Source organism: Megalops cyprinoides, chromosome 22, assembly GCF_013368585.1.
Source record: "Megalops cyprinoides isolate fMegCyp1 chromosome 22, fMegCyp1.pri, whole genome shotgun sequence".
Classification (NCBI taxonomy): domain Eukaryota; kingdom Metazoa; phylum Chordata; class Actinopteri; order Elopiformes; family Megalopidae; genus Megalops; species Megalops cyprinoides.
Window position 1 is genome coordinate 21078400 of NC_050604.1, and position 22197 is coordinate 21100596.

Here is a 22197-nt window from a genome sequence, read left to right on the forward strand (position 1 = left end):
GTGTGAGATTGTGTTTTACATGCAACAGAATTACTCATCTAATCCTAGAGGAGTTTAGTCGCTGCCCCATAGGGTCAGGCTGTGGATACATATTATGGTGGTTGTGGTTAAATATTGTGGGTATATATTATAACCACTCCCCTTAATTACTGCTTGGCTGATGCATGGGGCTGTACCAGAGAAAGGGTTTTAACCTGGATCAAAACAAAACCCAGAGTGTTACATGCGCCAAACGATAATCAGCTGCCAATGGGAGAGTGATTTCCATTTACACAGAGCAACCACAATGCCTTTAGCCTTTGAAGAAATGGAAATATACAGCATATAGTTGTAACAATAATGATGATGTATTGATTGCTTGAAGCTAAGGATCTTCAGTGCCCTTTGAAACCATTCTGCATGTATGGCTGAGTAAGAGAAAAAAAAATGCCTGTTCATCGTTCATACTGCATCGATACCTGGAAGGTACACTGTCACTCACTATTTAGAAAGGTTTTGGAGGCAACACAGTGTTTAAAAAGTGTTCTCTGCATAGAGATTTCTCTAGCAGAGCATTGAAGCATAGCAATCCGGGTGTCTGAAAAATAATGCATTCAACATTATTTATATTACATTATTTTTCTCCTTTCGTAAGCATCCATCCGTTTTAGCTAGATTGTAAAGATGTTTTCCTGCGTCACAAAGTCAGACTTTTAAAGCTGACTTTTTACTTGCTGTTAGTAGCGAACAAAGTTAACAACACCGTCAGGAGAAATGCCAAAACATTTTAGCAACCTGATGTAAAATAAGTAATCCAAGTGGGATGTCATCCCCTGGCATATTTCATAATGAAATTAATGTGCATGGTGTTAGTATTATTACAGATAAATGTGACAATTTAAGGGGCAAAATTCCACGTTTGTTAATACAGAATTTTGCACATTTAAATTGTCACATTATTCTGTAATAATACTAACGACATGCACATGTCTTGTTATATGTTGTCATGGCACTGACATGGGGTAGCAACTATAATTTCCTTGTGCTGAACAATGACAATAAAGCTCTGTTATCTATAATATAAGATAAGATAACAGAGCTTTATTGTCATTGTTCAGCACAACGAAAATTATGGTTGCTACCATGTGTCAGTGCCATGACAACATATAGCAAGAACCTAAGACAACAAGAATATATACAAGATGTATGAATGTATAAAATATGCGGAGTGTATGAAAAAAATAATAATAATTAAGTGTCTGTGCATTGACAGGAACAGTCAGCAAGAGTATGTAGAAGGCCCCAAAGAGGATGAATATTTCTATGATTTAGACTTGTGGCATGTATATAGAGTTGGATTATGTTAGACTGAAAGTTTAAACGTTATTGAAGGATGTTACTGTTATATGCCAGAGCACAGCAGATTCAGTGAGTTCAGACTTCAGTGACCAAGAGGGAACAGCAGTCACTTCACAACTGATACACAGATCATAAACTGGGACGTGAGCTCGTGTTTGGCTGAGCGATTAGCTTCTGCTTGAATGATTTGTCAGAAAGTGAGGTCATACACCCATGCACAGCAGGGAGCAGCATTCTCTTCCCACTGCATGATTTAGCAACAGAATTTCACCCGCCAGTAGCATGTGGGTGTCAAACAGTGACATATTCAACTATATGTGGCTCCTTAATTTTGCAGAATTTTTTAGAAGCGAATTTCAACCAGTAGTTGACTGACACCAGAATGCCTCCAAGACCAGGCTTGAATAGTCCTGAACAGTGATGTTACTCAGACTTTACATATTATCCAGTATACAGCTTGATTGATGGTCCAACAGCCCACCTAATGTGGTTAGGGTTAAATACAATACCTTGCCCAAAGGTACAGTGGTCTACCTGGGCTCCGAAACTTTGGTCTCCAAGTTACACATCCAGTGCCTTAACCTCTATGCTACACTGCTGGTCAATGCATTACTCTGATTGGTCCACAGGTAAATAACACCAAAGGCACATATGGACAGGAGCCATTGAACCAGCAGCGATTCTCACCAAAGATCTTTAATCCCATTTAAACGGGTGTGGTCCCTCTGTAGGTTCAGTGGTGCTGCTCCAGTTTCCTCTGTCTCCTCCTGAACAGGGGTGTGTATGTGTCCCCCTTCCGCCATTTTGTGTCTCAGACCCGCGTCGCACTGGAAATGGTTTTGGTTCACTGGATTTTGGCGAGATCGGGGTTTGGAGTCGCAGGTGCGCCGAGGAGGTGTTAATTACCTCGGGAGGACAACCTTTCGCTCTGCGTAACGACCTCGCTGGGCGGTGACAGGCTCTGTGTCCTAATTACAGCATCGCTCCGTGCTGCTGGAGATGGCAGCGCGGGCCTGTCAGACGGGCTGCGCTCTAGCGCATCTATCACTTTGACTGCTTTTGTTTCGGTGTGTCATTAACACCACAGTCATCCACCTTACATATATCTCTCCTTCCTCCCTGGACTTCTGGCCTGGTTGTCGTGACTACAGAGGTACCTTATTGTTAAGGCTGCAGAGGCACAAGTAGGTTTTCATGACAGCAGTGGCTAAAATACTTGTCATCTCAAATCCTCTACTCATACTAAAGTGTGTGTGTGTGTGTGCGTGTGTGTGTGTGTGTGTGTGTGTACACGCTTGTGTGGATGTACAGACACATTGCACATGTATGTATGTGTCTGGGCATATTTGAATGCTTGTGTGTGAATGCACACAGACCGGGCTTGTTTGTGCATGTGCATGTGTGTGTACAGTATTCATCTTTTTGCACACATGTGGACGCTGTGCCTGTATGTGTCTGTTTACATGAGTGCACATGCATGTGACACATCACTGCGGCGGTTTAATGCAGCTCCTCTCTGCGATGCTGTGCTCCCTGTAGCGTGACGGAGCTGATGGAATTAATTGACCCATTACCTAATTATGGTGCTGAAAAACACAGAAAACCACTGAGAGGATTTATCACACTGCCTGCGCAGGGGCAATTTTTCATAAATACAAAATATACCTAGCAATTAAGAAGGAATAAAGAGAGGGAGACCGGTGTTCGAGGAGGAGCATGAGTATGAGTAGGCTACACCATCTGTACACATCTTCTACTGATGTTTACTTCATTGTGTGTGCGTTTCTGTATGTGTATGTGTGTGTATTTGTGTGTGTGTGTGTGTGTGTGTATGAGTGTGTGAGCGAGTGTGTGTGTGTGTATGAGTGTGTGAGCGAGTGTGTGAGTGACTGAGATGACGTCAGCGATAGGGAAGGGATGTCTTTGTCTTGGTTCCAGTCAGAGTCTCACCGCCATGCCATGTTGATACGATACCTTCGGTTGCCTCTTTTATTGCTCTGTAAAGCAGAATTCCACTGGGCATTGCCGATGGGAACCCCTTAATCACAGAGGCCCCGCTGGTCATTAATGCGCTAGGACGGGTGTGCCCAGTCATGGACTCCGGCCAATATAAGAGGCCAGAATTTATGTTCCCGTTCGGTGGGACAATAGTGAGAGGAGAACATTCTGCTCCTCCTGCTTTTGATACTATATGGCCAAACAGTGAGACTCTGTTGTATTAAACATGAGTCACTGTCGGTGTATCAGTGTTAATGAGCGATAGAAATGAGTTAATGCTCTCTGCATCCCACGTTGCCTCTCTGGTGAATCAATTGAAACTGATGGATGAAGTTCTCTCTCATCTAATGCTCCACCGGGGGGGGCGGGGGGGTGCGGGGGCTCCCAGCATCCTGCACCAATAAAGATTTCATTTGCAAATGCACTGCTGGATTGCACGGCCTAGAATGTTATTGACTCTGTGTGTGTGTGTGTGTGTGTGTGTGTGTGTGTGCCTGTGTATGTGTGCATGTGTTTCAGTGTATCCTTGCCTTCAAAATTGAATGTTCTCATTTCCTTTATGATATTTGTGACATTTTTTTTTCTTTTTGCTTTGTATGAAAAGTGTCATTTCTACCCACTAGCCAGCAGGGGGCACTATCAAAATATCTTATAACGAATCAAGTTTTTTTCAACATAAACAGTACAGTACCTGCATTGTGTCTCTTAAAATTTGATTTTGCTCTCAACAGAGTTCAACAGCTTAGTTCAAATGTATATTACCTAGTATACTTTACAACAGCAAACGATTTTGCCCATTTGAAGGTGGGAAGCAGGAATGTAGTGTGCAGTAGTATACATACAAAAAGAACATCGCCTGAACCTTATACAGACACAGATCAATGATTATTAGAGATGTGTCAGTGATGGAAACAGATTCAATAAAATCTTTCTGCTGGACATCACACTGTAAACTAATATCTCAAAGGAACTTGAACTGCTTGTAGCAAACAAGTTTCATTTAGAATTACATTACATTCTTAAATTAGGTTTAAGAAAAAATAAAATGGTTTTCAAATGCAATGTAAAAAAAAATCTCATGTTTATAACAAGAGTCAGGCTTACAGCACACTCTTTTCATGATGAGAGTGTGCACAAAAGCAATACATAGAGATTTTAACATGCATAATATGTTAGCATAATATGTTTGCTGTCTTGGATAAGGTAGTGTAAACATGTCTAAACTGTTATAGCGGATAAACGGTTCCTCAGACCTGCGTTGGTTCTGTGCCTCCAGAGTGACTGGAGAGCACTGCAGGGGTGAATGTGATTGGCTGATGTGTGAGGAGGCTGTTAGTTAGCCCGGGCCCGTTCCCTGCGCCCAGCGGGAGCGGCCTCCACAAGCCGGGGTGTGGGAGGGGAGCGGAGACCGCCTGCAGCGCCGGCGCTCTCCAAACGGCTCCAAGGCTCGGCTGTGTGCACAGTGCCAAGCCTGAGAGAAGCTGCAGCCCTGCAGAACTTTGCAAGAGAGCGCAGCCTTCAGAACCTCCCGACGGAACAGCAACTGGCCTTTCAGAACCTTTTCGGTAGAACTCCACCTGGCTTTCAGAATCTTTCAGCAGAACAGCACCTGGCTTTCAGAACCTTTCAACAGAACTCCACCTGGCTTTTAGAATCTTTCAGCGGAACAGGAACTGGCCTTCGGAGCCCCTCAAAAGGAGGCTATTCGGCCTTCGTAGCTGCCAGGTAGAGCAGCAATTAGCCAACCTACCGGAATTCACAGGAATGTAGGCCACAAATTAATGAGTGTGCCAGATGGCAATTTCATTGCCCAGTATCAGTTCTTCATGTGAGAGAGATTAATGCCCAAGGAATGTGTGCAGTCCACTGGCACTGAGGGAAATGAAACCATTTGATTTTGAGCCCAAAATCTCGCCGTGCATGAGCAATATCTGAAGACTGAAATCAAGGCTCACAAGTATCACTACATTTAGAGAAAGGCGGCAAAGAACATAATCAAGGACCACATTAATGTCAGTCCATTAGAGTTCACCGCTAAAGGCAAGTGAAATTTCTAAATCGGTTAAGTGGGACAAATATTCCCCCGGTATCCGCCCACAATCCAGTGATACCACCCCCCTACACCTCCCCCCACCCCAACACACACACTCCCTCCTCAGCCTGCCATCACTACACAGTGAAAGACCAGAATCACATCCAGGTTCAGCAAACCTTACTGGTGCTGTAAGGTCTCTTAACCATAATCATGTTCTGGATCCATTTCTGGTGGAACTCGGTGATGTCATAAAACCCGCTGCAGCCACGGTAACACCCGAGGAGCTGATATGATACACTGATAGGCCAACACTGTGCATACTGGGAACCGTGGCAGAATGTGACAGATGCAGGAGACAGTGGATGTTCTCCAAAGACCACCATCACCATAGTAACGGAACGTATGTAACCAGCAGTAGCAGATGGGGAGGTACCGCTCGTCACAGTTGGTAGGGGCGTGTCAACGACGCCAGAGTTACAGACAACCGATGGCCCTGTGCATATAGACTGATCTGAAATTTAAATATTTATATCTGATGCTCTCACTTGCTGGAGTGGTGTTCACAACGGCTCCTGCAACCAGATTGAATTAATGATGATTGTGCAGTTGTTAAAGAATGTAGGACAATAAACTGCTGTGACCATGTTCTCTTAACTTGGACGTGTCTTTTTTTGCACGCAAACAGGGGATCACATTTATGGTGTTTGTCACAAATGAATTTACAAAAAGGTAACACAAGCACAAGATGAGCTAATGTGATCTTTGGCTTGGAGTCCAAGAGAGGGATTTTACCAGGCCAATAGGGTGAGGTAACTGACCCTGGGTGTCCAATAGGAATGATCCATTCAGACTGACCGTGGCAGGTTGGGTGCCAATCAGTCAAGGGCCTGCTGTGCCAAAATCCCCATCACTGCTACCAGCAACAGCCACTTATAGGGGAGCCAGAGAACTTATCTATAACCTTTAATCCACCTGCTACTCAAAACTGTTCAGCACTGCCCAACAAGTGGCCTTTTCCTGATACAGAAGAGATTTCTGTATTATAGTTATACCTTTTTTTTACCATCATTGGTATCATACTGCACTTGACATGTGAAATATTACTGTTACCATTTCCAATACTTGTAGTTCCCAGCTCTATTAAATATTTTACACCACTTACAAGGTGTTTTTGGAAATCTAATACAATTCTCTCCCTGAACCTATAACTTAGAAACCCTACAAACTTCCTCTGAAACATGCTGCGCAGTGGTGCAGAACAGGGTTTATATAATAGCAGGAAAATGTGTTTTGGGTATTGTCTCATGGGCTTTTAAAGAGAAAAATGAATGTGCACACGGTTTGGTTTCACAGCAATGGAATAGAATCCTCTGCCACCATGTTTCCATTTCATTCTGTGGCGACTCTGATCAATGCGGTAGTTTTTGGCAGCGTAGCATAGCGGTAAGGAGCAGGGCTTGTGACTGCAAAGGTTGCTGTATAAATGCGTAACGTAAAAACTGTAACCTATGTAAGTCGCCCTGGATAAGAGGGCTTGCTAAATGCCAATAATGTCATGTGCTGTAACAACAGTTCTAATGCCAACACCATACCATTCTTTACCTCTCTTCTGCCTAATAGCTGAAGCTAAGCAGGGATGGGCTTGGTTAGTACTTGGATATGAGACCATTTGGGAAAAATTGGGCTTCTCTATGTTGAAATGAGCCCCTTTCATTTACTGGAGTGTTTCCCTGTCAAAGAATAAGATTAAGGCACACATCCATCTGAGTGTCTTTTTATAGTTGGCTTGGATTTAGGGGGCCGACTGTTGCCACAGAAACATTAGCCTCAGGTACAGTGGGTGGCAGTGTAGCATAGCGGTAAGGAGCAGGACTCGTATCCAAAAGGTTGCCAGTTCGATTCCCTGCTGGGGCAATGCCGTTGTACCCTTGGGAGTGTATTCTGAGTGAGGTGAGCCTCCCTAGAGGCTTACTGTAAGGCAGCATTCCCCTTTGGTTGACTGGGGGGTTGATGTGCATGTGGGGGAGGTGCTGCCACAGACCGGAGGCTTAGCACCTCTGCAGCAGGTGAGAAGAGAGGAACGGATCACCAGAAGCAGAGCTGGCACTGTCAACCCGGCAAGCCCGTGCCAACCCGAGAGGTGCAGAACCCGGCTCTGCAAGCCCTGTCACTTTCCCTGGGTGTGAGAAACGGTCAGCCACCTGCTCCGCACGTCAGCTCCCTGAAACAGGTCTCTACAACACATTGGCACTGCCTTTATTTTTTTCTTTTTTATTCAAAGAGTTTTGTTTTCAGACTTTGTCACAATTTTTATTTCAGAAATGCAACTTACATTGCATTATTGGCATTTAGCGGATGCTCTTATCCAGAGCAGCTTACATTAGTTATAGTTTTTTACCCATTTATACAGCTGGATGTTTACTGAGGCAATTGTGGGTTAAGTACCTTGCCAAAGGGTACAGCCGCAGTGCCCTAGCGGGGAATCAAACCAGCAACCTTTCAGTTATGAGTCCTGCTCCTTACCACTATGCTACACTACTACACAATTTCTTTTGACTTTTCAAACTCTCAGATAAAAAAAGAAACGATAATAGTAATGATAAAATCATTAGGTAATTAAATAGAGACTTGACTCCCTTCCTGCTAATGGTTACTGAAGAATTCATAGTCAGTGGAGTTTGTTTTGCTGATCCCCCCTGATCTCACCCACCCCTGGACCCACCGTGGGAGTGCTCCCCAAACACAGGCCTCCCCCGACGTGCTAAAGCGGGGAGAGGATGAGGCATGTAAAAATAAATCAGAACCGCCAGCCGGCCCCAGCGTGCTGTTATCACCTCTCCCTCTCTCTCTCCCCCTCCCTCCCTTTCTCTCTCTCTGTCTCTTTCTCTCTCTCTCCCTCCCTCCCTCCCTCATGGACTCTCTCTCTCTCTTTCTCTCTCTCTCTCTCCCTCTCTCTCTGTCTCTTTGTCTTTCTCTCTTTCTATCTCCCTCCCTCCCTCCTTCCCTCATGCTCTCTCTCTCCCTCTCTTTCTCTCCCTCTCTCTACCTCTCTCCCTCCCTTTCCCTCTCTCTCTATCCCTTTCCCTCCCTCTCTTTCTCTCTCTCTCTGCTCCTCTCTCTCCCTCTCTCTCTCTCTCTCTGCTCTGAGGCATATCCTGTTAGGGGCGGACGCACTCCTTTGAATCTCAGGTTCACAGGTTTAGCATTGCATCACCGCCGAGCCACGCACGCCCTTTTTATAGCCACGGATCTCACTTGGTTTGCTCTCTCCCTTCTCAGGCTACAAGGTGTGGAGAGAACGGCAGCTGAAGTGTGGGGGTGGAATTAGATACGGGGCATAGGTGCGGCCTGACGGCCACAGCAGCCGCCAGGGCATGGGGAAAATGGCGCGCGTGACCCGAACCAAACACCAAAATCTGACAGGGGGCCACAGGGCCCCACTAAGCTTTACAGCACCCTCTGAATCAGAGTGAGAACTGTGCAACACCCACTGATCAAGAGACTCAAAACCAATAAAGGCAAAAAGGTCTTTTCTATTCAGGAGTGATACTGAATCATATAAAATCAGTCTCATTCTGACCGTGGAAAAATGAAATAGTATTTATTTTACAGGTTCTTAGAGAAAATTAATGGTTGTAATAACGTGTAACAGACACCCTCTGTTCTAAGTTGGACATAAATCTATAGAGACCAAGAGCTGCATTATCAGCTGGATATTATGCAAGAAACATGCCACTGAAGATGCATAACGATAAATATTTCATTGTATGCTTTTATGTGAAATATAAATGTGAGAGTATGTCTCTTGCCGCGTTGTAACTCTGTGAAGACGTCAATTTTCACGAAAGTGCCGTGCTCTGTTCTGTACACACAGTGTATGACTCCAAGGTAATGTAGAGAGCTGGGACTACTGACATTTCAATAGAACCATTCCTCTTTGTGGACATCGAGAGGAGAAAAGAAAAGCTTGGGAATTCATCACTGCTGAGGGCATGATAGGCCTGTTTGTACAGTGCAGCAGCTACTGTATTTACTGATTGTCCTTAGAATCAAAGCCACATGCAGTAAATGGGTGAAATTCAGGGCTGAGATTCCTCCTGGCTCTCTCTCTACAGCTTGTAGAGTGTTATGCAATGCTCATAATGACGACACATGAGAAAATGCCATCAGCGGCCTGACTAATCTCAGACCCCAGACCCCGAGGGTGGACGTGTGTGTGTGTGTGGGTGTGTGTGTGGGTGGATATGTGTGTGTGTGGGTGGATGTCCATGTGTGTATGCCAATGGCAGTGTTAATACTGTTTCAGCATAATTCCCTGAGCATGTGTGTGTGTGTGTGTGTGTGTGTGTGTGTGTGTGTGTGTGTGTGTGTGTGTGTGTGCGCGCCAATGACAGTGTTAGTTCAGTTTCAGCATCATTCCCTGTGTGTGTGTGTGTGTGTGTGTGTGTGTGTGTGTGTGTGTGTGAATGTGAGCTCATATCAGCAATGGAAATTTCCTGTGACAGGCGAAGAACAGAAAATTCCAGGCCTCGTGGTCTGTTCTCACACACTATGGACTGTGGACAGGTTTTCGGCACTCTCGTTTTTTAAATCCTTGCCTTTAGACAGTTTGTCCGGCAGTTGCAAAGATTCTGTCAGCAGTTTTGAGCTGGAAATGAGGAGCGATGGGAGTATAAATTTAACAGGTGACTTTTTGCTTCCACACGGATGCCATCTTTCCAAGCTTTTTGTAGACAATTGATGACAATTCTCCACAATTGTCAATGGTGTGCTGCACCAATTGTGCTGCAGTATGCCTCACCAAAGCAACACAGGCTAAGCACCTTACACAAGCGAGGGGAACAGAACTTCCCCATCAGGGATTTGACTCTTACAGTTCAAGCCAGCACCACACTGGCACTCCACCTGTGCTTCTGGGGAGGTCCTGGGTAGCCGATAAATGTTTTTCTTTCATTTTAATTCTTTGTCGATGGAGGAACCGACAGGGCAGCTCTACTGCACGCCTCTGTGATCTCGTCTTGCCTTGCAAAGTAATCTTTCAGACCCGCCCGCTTCTGCTGGTGGCGGGGCTGGACATTCAGCGAGACAGAGGCGGTAGTTATGCGAGCAGCGCAGCGTCTGAAACAGCCATCTGTCCAGGACGAGGGGACAAGTTTCTCACGAATTCACTGCTCGTACCTCCGGCCGGCAGCAGGCTTCACCTACTGACCGTTGCCCGGGACCATGTGGTAAAGTCTGCAGAGGAAAGAGAGTGACCTTAGCCTTTCGCGGCTGTATCCTCAGAAAGTTTCAAAGTCAAGCGGGCTTGAAAAATTCCATTTTGCACAAAGTTTTGACAGCATACTTAAAAGGCACCAAGGGTGGTTATATGAGAACCTAAACCAAGGTAAGGTGTTTAGGTGGAAATACCAAGCATTTGTGCATCTTTTAAGAGCATTTCACATTAATGATGCATGTCCAGCTAAGCTCTTTCCCTAGATATCATAAATATGTATTGACACTTTTATGCAGAAAACATCATATTACTGTCAGGTTCAGAGAGAAAAGAAGAAAATTAGTTTTTTTTTCCAGTGAATAGCCCCCTGTGTCCCTTTATAGCAGTAACGTTTCTGTCAGCATTTTCTGCAAGCCAGTTCCACTCAAGGACAGTGATGTCACTGAATTGTCACATTGAACTGAAGGAGAACATCTGCCAGCAGCTGCCGGAATGCCAGGGGCACAGCCTGAGAGTCTGACACAGCGGTTAACATCCCTCCTTCTGCGGTTTGTAGGGACGGAAAGGCATGCCGTGACTTAAAGGTCAGCTGTGGGATGGGGTAGGGGGCGCCCCAGCGTGTATCCTTGGTAGCAGACCCAGTCTGAGATCCAGGTGACTCCTCTTGAGTGCTATCATGGCTTTATCTGGAGCTGTGGGCCAGGCCTCAAGCCCACCAGCCCCGCCGACTGCTTCAACAACATCTACATTTGCATTTACATTTATTCATTTGGAAGATGCCTTTATCCAAGGCGACTTACAAATGAGGTAGAGTACGACATAAGCAAAAAAAACCATAAGGAGTCAACAATATTAGAAGCGCTGCATGACCAGGTTTCAATGGTTGGCCAGGCAAGGTACAAGCTAGCTGGTAGACCTAATGAGCGCGTTAAACCATTAGATTACATTTTTTATATATAAATATTTTATAGTAGGACACAGTTTGAGATATGAGAAATTCCTCTAGGGGGTAGTGTTTCAGGTGCTCAGGTGAGAGCGGAAGAACTGTGACAACAACACAGCCCAGGTGTACGAGTGGCCGCTATGGACAACAATGTCACCCTCTGGAGTCAGGTCAGCAGTTTGAGTGCACCGCAAACAAGGGACCTAGGTCTTTTTGCAGTGAGTTAAATGCGTGCAATGTCAGGGAACTATGCCACAGGGTTGCAATGGTTGTGGGTTCACACTTGAATCACACTGAGTTGCATTGAGTGCGATTCCTGTTTCAAAGAGCGCTGTAACAGTTATGGTTTTTGCTGCTGCCTCCTGATGGTGATCTAAGAGTCTATATCATTATGATTTCAATTCTGGGGGGCAAAATCTATGTGCTGAAAAGCACATTTTAATATCACACACTGTGTTATAACTGCCGTGCTCATAAAGCACACTTGATGACCTGTTCCATTTACCAACATCCAACTTGGCCAGTTGCACTGTGATGATTGCATAGAAACTATATTTAAATAATGAAATATGGCTTCAAAATGTGTTATTATTACCAAAAACCAAAAAAATCCCTTTGTAGCACAATCAAAAGAAAACATTACTTGATATTTACCCAACACAGATATCATAGCCTTTTGATAACCACTTCACAGACTCATTTTGGGGCCCACTGCAACAAAACAATGTTTGATCCGCTGACAGGGAGCCCGTAACTGTACTCTTAATGGATACTTATGAATAATTACACTAGCTGAATGTAGAGATGCACTATGAATCGTGCTATGAATTGTGGGACCTTACATACACAGGTGTGTGCCTTTCTAAATCAAGTCCAGTCGATTCAATTTGCCAGAGGTGGACTCCAGTCATGTTCTAGACTCTGTCTCAGGGATAATCAAAGCAAAGGGGATGTACCTGAGCCATAGCAAAGGATCTGAATACTTATATAAATAGGATATTTCAGTTTTTGATTTTTAATACATTTACAAAAAATTCTAAAAAAATAAATGTTTTTGCTTTGTCATTGTGGGTTATTTTATATAGATTGATGGGCAAAAGAATACACCTAAGTCTATAACACAACAGATCTTTCCAAAAAGCGAAGGGGTCTGAATACTTTACAAAGCCACAGTATCCATATCCATGAAAGGGGACAGGCATTTCCATTGGCAGAGCATTACTGGTTAGTCACCGCCCTGTTTGACCATTCAGCACTGAGCACGAGAGAAAGGCAGGCCAACTCTCTCTGTTACATTACTTTACATTACATTATTGGCATTTAGCAGACACTCTTATCCAGAGCAACTTACATCAATTACAGGTTTTCACAATGTTATCCATTTATACAGCTGGACATTTACTGAGGAAATTGTGGGTTCCCAAGGGTACAGCAGCAGCGCCCCAGTGGGGAATTGAACCAGCAGCCTTTTGGTTACGAGTCCTACTCAAGTATCTGTTAGAGCGTGCTGATCAATGCTCTGCTGTACGCCCGTGCCACGGGGAGCTGATAGTGCTTTACCATGACGCACTGCACAGAAAAACGGAAAACGACAAAAAAAAACTAATGGAACGACAGAAAACGGAAACTAAAGAGGCTATGCCTGACGCCGAAGGCGCTTTCTGCCTTTGGTGAAGCGTTTTCCTTAGCCAAGCCAGGCCGTGTATTTGGACCATCGCCTTGCACGTAGTCTAAACTCCACGGCCACGACGCTTTGATATCAAAAGGGCTTCGTCCGAGTCAGAACAGACCATCTGCGGTGGCGTTAATGACACCCGCGTGCTACTGGAGGCGACAGGTTCACGAAAGTGCTAAAAATCCAAGCAGGCTATGATAAGCCATTAATGTCTGAGGATCGGAATGTGAAATCTCTCAGAGGCTAAGAGCATGCAAGAGAGAGAGCGAGAGAGAGAGAGAGAGACGGAGATAAGGGAGGCTATTTTCCCGCGAAATTTATCACCCGCTCCCTCCTGCATTGCATTGTGTTTGAATAACCAAGGCCTTCTCGGCCAGGACGCTATATTTAGCTGGAAGTGAGATAATTACAGACGCAGCCATGACCTCATCCTCTGTCCACCGCTGCATTTGCCAGGCATCTTTAACGGGGGGACCTGTCACCGGGGGGCGGTAGGGACCCCTTAAGATGTCATTTTTGTCCATGTAAATAACCCATGTCGAGAGGCTGGCATCCGCAATGTGTTAAATGGGAATAAACTAGTCCAGACTTGCAAGTTCTCTATGAATGCAATTACCTCACTCTCACCTAAGTTTATCTGCAGATAATTATGTCACCTAAGTATATCTACTGCTTGAGTGTATCACCTAAGCATATCTACAATGTAAGTATGTAACATAAGCACATCTGTCACGTAAGTATATCACCTAAGGCTTAGGTGATATACAATAGATTTGCTTAGGTCCTAAACATACCTATTGCATAACTATATCACCCAGGCATATCTGTGGGTCACCTGCTGCGTTCCAGACAATCCCGCAAGCAATGAGATCTGGGGTCCACAGAACGGATAACGGTGCTAAAAAAGGCCCGCTTGGCGGGCACGGCGGCTTTCTGGGTCTAGATTGCAGGCGGATGCCGCCAGAGACAAAACAGAAGCCCAAAGGTCAGCTATCAAAGGAGCTATATTTGGGCCTCTAGACCTGTAGTGCTGAGGAGAGTGTCTGCAACATGAAAGGGCAGGGCAAGTGGAGGGGTCCCAGGAGCCGGGGGGGGGCGGGGGACGGGGGGCTGCTGCTCAGGAGAGCTCTGTTAAAAGAGGAAATAGAGAATACTGCAATCGCACAGCAGGAAATTAATTTACATACAACATTATTAAATGACGGCAATAATATTCTACGTCAGCGTCTCATGTGGTCATAAGCAATGCCTTTTCAAGCACTTCACTGAACTGTAAGACAGCGTTCATGTATATTTGTTAATAGTCAATTAATAGTCAAGGGTTACATACAGGTTATCTGCAATTTTTGTTGTAAAAGGTCATCAGGCTTTACTTCAGTTGTGAATAATCAGTTATAAATGATTATGAATGTTGTTGAATAGCCTTAAGGATGCTAATGAATTCTGTTATGTAGTACTACATTAGTATTAGTATAGCTTAGAGATTGGTGACATATAAGTGAACCCCTTCGTATAAAGAGTCACAACAAAACAGCAGAATTGTTTACATTATGCAGCTTCTCTGAATTCTAGTATATCACTTTTAGAAGAACTAGAGCTGTGAGTGGGCCTTCACTCCCTCAGTTTTTTTTTTTTCGTGAAATCCAGTCTTTGCAGTAGTGATGTGTTCAGCAGCCTGTTCATATGGGACCTTCAGAGGAGGAGGAATTCATGATTTAAAACGTGCAGGCCGTTTTTTGTCACGCCATTGATTTTGCTCGTGTGTGTGTGTTGTTGTTTTTGTTGTTTTCCCCTGCTGTCGCTCTTGTGTAAGACTAACAGTGGACTATTGTGTACACGGTGTTCTGTACTGTCTGCCATATTGTTTTTAGCTCTGCATGGTAGCACAGAAAGATGAAGGTGTTATTGGTCACAAAGTGTCAAAACAACGGGGCTTTCACACATAAATGTAAAACATCCTAGTCTATCGTGCTTCGTGGTGTCAAAGGGCATGCCACGCGCTCCAAAGTAAAATGCTATTTACCTGCTGTTCAGTGCACCATGACCCCACAGCTCAGTACAAAATCTTATTACACTTGTTACATGGTTTCATGGATTGAGTTTTTATTGTGCATGCCAATTAGAAAGCAAGTTAAATACAGAAATATGTGAGGTTCTGTATCTCTACAGCTCCTGCGTGATCATCTATGTGGTCATTTATGTTGTAAAGATCAGTGATTGCTGGGGAGGAGTGGGATGGGATTGCAACCACATCGCAGTAACAACCTGACTTCTTAGCAAGGCAAGCAGTCAAGTTCCCGGGTCAACAGTCAGCAGACATGTGATGTACCTAAGCTTTGTAATATGAAAGTGCCGCTTATGGTCATGGTAATTACTCAGCAGGCGTTATGGCTGTGAATTACCCAGCAGGCAGCACCGGGCTGTAAATAAATCGCTCCACTCTGGCAAGGCAGACGAATGTTCCAGACTCATTCTATTATTTATGGAGGTCTCTATGGGCATCTTTAAGCCAGGGGCCAATGCAGTGGGGATGTGTACTACATGGGGGCTGGACCCCTATTCTGTCTGAATAATGTATCAGCTGCATGTCTAAAGGATTGGGGGTAAAACACTGGTCCATTTTGGGACCGCAGTGTTGTTTTATTTCTGCAATAAAGACAGATAAAACCACATGTCTCTGTGGGATTTTTTTTTTTTTTACTGCTGTTTAACTTCATTATTATGATCCATTTGGGCTTATACTAAAATTCCAGAAAAAAATATACTGGTTAGTTTCAATTACACCTCTGAGGTAGGAAATTTTCTTTAATCAAAGGCTGAGTAAAACACAGGGATATGGGGGGGAAAGATGTCTTCATCTGTAAGATGAAAAAACCATGTTCATACACATGGAGCCCTAACCCAAAAGTTCATGAAAACACGAACACTACTGTTAAAGATTTGGCATCTCCTTGTTTTTATGACAACACTTGATCACTTGCTCAAATACCCGCACAGCTACTGCAAGGTAAGCCATGTTGCATTACGCCACACTGAAGAGGTGGCCTCCATCTTTGCATATAGCACACGTGCTAGTGTTGCGCTGTAACTGTGCATTACTTGCAGTATCACGTGCATTATTGTAGACGTAAACAATAAATCCTCGGGGGCTGAAATGTACATCGTGTGCAGAAAGGGAACACGCACAAAATGCGCACACTCTCGGGCACACTAAGTAAACAAATAGATGGACAGCTAAAGACATCCCGTCCGCACCGCTCCAGGGGAAGAATGGATTTTGCGCTATCCATAATGACACGCACGAGAATCGGCCGCGCTCCCCGTGAACAAATTGAACAGTTGGCTGTTTCCATGACTACAGGAAACCAATGTTAAACCAATGAGCTGTCTGCAGCGGGGACTGAAATGAACAGCCATTTTGCTCGTGGAGGCACGGAATGACGGCAAACCGGAATAAAAGCATCATTTCTGTGGGGACGGGAGAAGAAAGAGAGATACTGGGTGATGTCGGGGAGTGAAAAGAATGGTCCTGGACTGCCGCTTTGGAGGATAGCCAGTGACTACCCCGCGCCAGCACTGCATATAGAATGCAGAAAAATGTGATCGTGCGTCTCCTCCTCTTTCAAGGTCTGCCGTGGGTCTGCATTCTGTCTTGTGAAGAGACAGCTTTACTGCAATGCTATCTCAATTGGTTTCGAACTCCGGGCGGGAGGAAATGACCCGAAAGAAGGGTGTTGCCGTCCACTGACACTGTTTACGTCCGTTGCTGCTTTATTTGGACGGACTGCGAAGAAGAGGCAGGTGTGTGGTTTCAGTCGGGTCGCGCTTCCACCGCGGTTAGTGTGTGCGCTGCGGTCTCTCTGTCTCAGTTTCGTGTGGACTTAAATTTCAGCGATCCGACTCCTGCCCTCTCCCGTGGACCGGACAGCTACACTGCACGAAGCTTTCTTTGGATGACTTTATGTCCGATCCCACTGTAAGTAAGCAGTCTTACGAGCGTAGTGTCCCCTTCCTTGCTGAATCGCGTAGACAGGTAGATTGCTAATAGGAATGTGAGAGTTTCACATTTACCATAAACAAATGGTGTGATGAGTATAGTGTAGTTTGCTCTGTAGAAATCGAAGATGACGGTATCAGAAGTGCTCGCTGTATAAGGGACTTAAAAGATTAAATCAGACCGCGGAACAACATTGCCGAACGTATAGGCATGGGTGTAGTTATATTGTAACCATCGGATATGGCATCGATGAACATCTAAATTTAAGTCTCATTAGCATTAATAGATGGAATAAATTCATTACATTTTTGCTGATTATAAACACATGTAACTTAGTTAAATTGCATTTATTTGTCGCCGTAAACATGGTAACGTTATCTGAGCAGATAGCTGTGTCTTTATATGAGCATGTAGCTGTATGTGGCGAGAAATTTACTTTTTGTTAAGATATAATGGTGATCCCTTGCTTTCGGAAGCAACGCCGGGGCGATTTTAAGTGCGGTATTAGAAAATAATCAGATAAAGACTCTGGCGCCGGGGAGCTTGATCGAATTCCTTCAGTGGTCACGTCAGTTCGTTTTATGCGGCGAATCAGGCAGATTACAGTAGCCCAGTCCACGGTGACCTTCCACGGAGACAGTCCGGTACAGATGCTTGCGCTGTAAGATTGGTGGCGTGGGTCTCTCCGGGTTGATTTACATTACAATCAAGCGGACTCGTATTACAAATCCATTATTTTAGCTGTCAGCAGGCGGTGCAGGGAAGACATGGTGTACCAACTTTTAAACATGAAAGTACATAATTTCATTGCAATATTCATTTGGTGCTGAAGTTTTTTTTTTTTTTTTTTTAACATTGTAATGCAGGAGGCAGTGAATAAGCCTTTGTAACACTGCCTTTCAGTGTAGCCTATGTAAATTCATATTTTTTTCATCGCACAAGGGTTCTTTTAAAAAATAAATAAATAAAGATACCCGGTTAATTCGACAACACACTGAAACATCCTATAAACGAACTATGCGGTAGTTTTCCTGTTTGTTTTTGAAAGTTTTCTATTGTAGTGGATAAAAATCGCATTTAGCCGAATATTAACGGTGAAATAAACACAATGCTTCGGTAATTATTGCCAAGGTGCAATTGGTCATAGCAAGTGCAGATGCAGCACTGGCGTGGCATGAAGCAGACCCTAAACGGTGAGCGTTGATTGGACTCGCACGCTTGCATCATATGGGATAGTTCAAAAGCAGATTTAATTGGTTAATTGTCAATGTGTTGTTGTTGTGCGCAACTAAAGATGTACCCATTATTAAATCGGAACCGTTTAAACAACTTTTTTTTTCAGCCCCTTAAGTAAACATCCTAGAAGACAGTCTGAGACAATTAACCGTCCGTTCATACGAAGGTAAGCAATTAGCAGACTAATCTGTTGATGCAAATTTGAGGTTAGGGAAATATGCGGAGCTAATTTAATGGGGATGTAGTGTTTTTTTTTTTTTTTTTTTTTTTTAGTTAACGGTAGACCTGCCAAATTAAGGGCTTTGCTTTATATTGGAGAGATGCTGAAAATCTTTTCTCACCTGCGGGTGTGGTTTGTTTAGAGGTCACATGAAAGGCAAAATATTTAAAGATGTACACAACCCCCCCCCCACACACACACACACACACACCAATAAAGGCTAAGAACGTCTTTCTGGAATCCCGTCAATCCTAACTGACTTAGCCATGTATTTATTCATTACTTTCCTTTCAGTTCTCATAATCGTGCGATATTTACGGCCATGTAGCCGAAATGAAAATGTGTGATTCCGGGAAGGGCAGTGTTCCTGATCTGATAAGAGGCAGACGGGGGGCCAGGATGGAGGTGGACGGGAGGCTGGCGTGCCGTCGATAGACCTCACGATAGCGCTTACGTCGTCGCCTCTCACATTCTCATGCTGCTTTTTGGGGCGCTGGTGCCAGGGTGGAGCAGATCAGGGGACGTAACTCTCCCTCTTATTTCTGTGCCTCATCATCAACGGCTGAGACGGTGCTTCCTAAAATCTGTGATTACACGCATAAAGCCTTTCTTGGACATCTCCAGCATTTGGACCTCGGCTGTTCTTCCAGGATAGCCCCCGTTTGTCTTTCTATCTTAAAATACAAAATCCAAGATTTAAGGGTTATATTTTAATATTGTGAAAATAGATGCTGTAGACTAGAAAATAGTATAGTATATAGCCCTTTCCATAAGGGCTCATAGAGTAGTATTTGGAGTAGTCTACATAGTTAAAGCTCAGCTTCAACCTGCTTCTTGTTTGTGCATAAACTACTGACAATGATGATCATCAATATTAGGAAACTAGGTGTTCCAGGGGATTTGTTTCACAAAGATTGCTGGGTTTGATCCGCTGTCTGCGATGTGTGGGTACCTTTTGCCTTTCAGTGTGCTTTATACTATGGCAACACTTTGTATGTACTGCTACCCTTGACTCTCAAAATGAACATGCAAGTAAATTCCTTTTGAAATGCGGCACTCCATCATGAATCATCTGAATCTTTCTGACACTGGCTGTTTCTACAGTAGATAGATAGAAATCTGCATAGGGAATGTGCAGTGAAATATTACATCATGCAGTTATTTTCACAACATTGTTTCATGTAATAAACCAGATACCCATGTTGTCTAAAACTAATATAATATAAAAAGATCTACAAAGATGTACAATGAAATTAATGATAATAATTGAGAAATATTCTTTTGAAAATGCCACTGTAGGCAGTCTTACTGCCCTCAGCAAAAAAGTACCTCTACTTGTCACATATTCCCACAGTATAATTGTTATATTATATAATAATGATTTGTACTGTCTCAATGTCTCAAACCTGTCAACACAGCTCAATATTAAACATTCATGGATATACGTGTATCCCACAATTAGTTCAATAATAGTCAGTCATTCTTTTTCAAACAATCAATGTTGGTCATTTATGGTGAGTTCAGTTACCTTTACTGTCAGCCTGCATTTACCTGTTCAGTGAGCGATTATTTGTTTTTTCCATTGCTTTGTTGTACATGAGTTCCAGTTTGTGTTTTGTCTTCATTGCTCTAATAATCCAGGAGTCATATCTTTGTTCCCCATCAAATAATTACAAGGGGATTATTGTGGTTCAGACACTTTATCACCAATGCACTGTCTGATCCCCTTTACTATGCATCCAAAAAATGCAACTTGTGTGAGTGTTGGGTCCACTGGGTGAAATGTATTTTTAAAATTTAGCAAAATATACATGTGATGGATTCACATGATCGCAAAGGAGATTTCTTTTCCATGTGTTATGCTTTGAACACACAACATGGATGCCATACTCGTCAGCAAGACTAGCCTGTGATAATAGTAAGATATAGCAAGATCTTGCAACCAAAAATAGAAAGTGGTTGCATGTTCTATAACAAAGAAACGGTAGTGTAGATCCACTGTGCACCGAGCCTCTTGACAAAATTAGTGCAACGTTTTCAAAGGACAGGAGGCTTTTATGATACATCCACAAATTAATGACGATGTAATAAATTGAAAGATTCATGGTGACTTCCTGTTGGGCTCAGCCAGTCAGATTCACTCACCTGAAATCTGCAGCGCTCGCCTCATTCAGGGTTAGCTGTCAGTAATGGATACGCTGTAACACAATGCCTCATGGAACTTCATGCCTGCTTCACCATCTATCTGTGAGAGGGGAGAGGACAGGAGAGAACAGTTTGGACTCCTCAGTTCAAAGGGCTTTGGAAGGGATCCTGAGTCACTCAATCGTTAGAGGTTCTCACTGCAAATGCAGACTGGGTCCTACAGCCCTAAGCATGGCTAGTTTGAGACAGAGTCGTGTCAATGACTACATGAGTCCAGAGTAGTGGGACACGGTTGGCTTTATTTTGACAGAGCAGGGTGGTTTATGCCAGCCAGGCCAGGCCCTTATTGCAATTACAGTATTAGCACCCTCTACTGAATTCTTAAATAGCTATGAGTTGCTAGGATGATGTCAGAGAGATGTGTTTATCCTTCATTTGGAGTTTGCTTTCCTGGTGCACTGTGAGACTTGTAGTGTGAAAGTGGTCAGTGCTGGCATATGTGTCTACTGGACGATTACATCCACTGTGCCTCAGCTGTCTGGGTGAGTATAGAGGATGTAAGTGGTGAGGTGGACCTAATGTAAAATTTGCAATTTCAAAAGTTAGTATGGTAAAGGACAGGAAAGCATGAAATATCTTTTGGAAGGGACAGCGGGATTGACAGACTTTTAGGCACACATTCAGTCTAATTATAGTGACCTTTGCTCGTCTAATTTAATGCGGATGTAGTGCTTGTTAGCTTATGTTTTTTTATTGCTGTAACACATGAAACCGTGGAGCACCTACAGGACAAAGCATTCTGGTGTGATTCTGTGACGGCTGGCAGGGACAGGAGAATGTGTCTGAAGCGATTGGGTTGCACCTGCTTCGTGCCCGTCAGCACTCCTCCGAAGCGTGAACAGGTCACGATGTGACGGGGACGTGAGGGGGACGGAAGAATGTGAGTGCGTCCCCTCCCGAACATGCTGGCAGGCCTGTGTGTCCTCCTGGACCGCATTGGCGTGAGAGGTCGGAGAAAGTTAACCCGCCCTGAAGGTCCATTTTAAAGCGAGTGCATCGTCTTCGCCGCGCTGTAATCGGAGAACCCGCTCTCACTGAAAGCGGCGTACTTGCGTTCCCCGGAGGCCGACATTCTGTACCGCGGCGATTGTCTGCAGCTTTTTCAAACACGGTAATTAGCTCCGGCGATTAGGGTTAGTGTACGAGGCGTGCAGACTCTGAAACAAGCGTGAACAGTAATTCAGAGTGGGAAAGTGAGAGGCGGTAGACAAAGTGCGGAGACGGTTTTGGAGCCAAGGGGTAGCTCATTGACTGAGAGCTGAAGGGAGAGGCGGGCAGGTAAAATGCAGTTCAACACAAAAGAGAGAGGCTTGCCTGACCATCATCCTATTCAGA

At 44.2% G+C, this 22197-nt stretch overlaps 1 protein-coding gene across 7 annotated transcripts in view; it reads left to right on the plus strand.

Moving 5' to 3' along the window:
• Positions 1 to 16616: 16616 nt before the first annotated feature.
• The window catches only part of LOC118769421 (sorbin and SH3 domain-containing protein 2-like), a 73787-nt gene continuing 68206 nt past the window's right edge, over positions 16617 to 22197 (plus strand). For all 7 annotated transcript variants that reach the window (XM_036516488.1, XM_036516489.1, XM_036516491.1 and 4 more), the window contains exon 1: positions 16617 to 17180. The gene's annotated coding sequence lies outside the window, so the exon portion shown is untranslated. The remainder of the gene's footprint in view (positions 17181 to 22197) is intronic.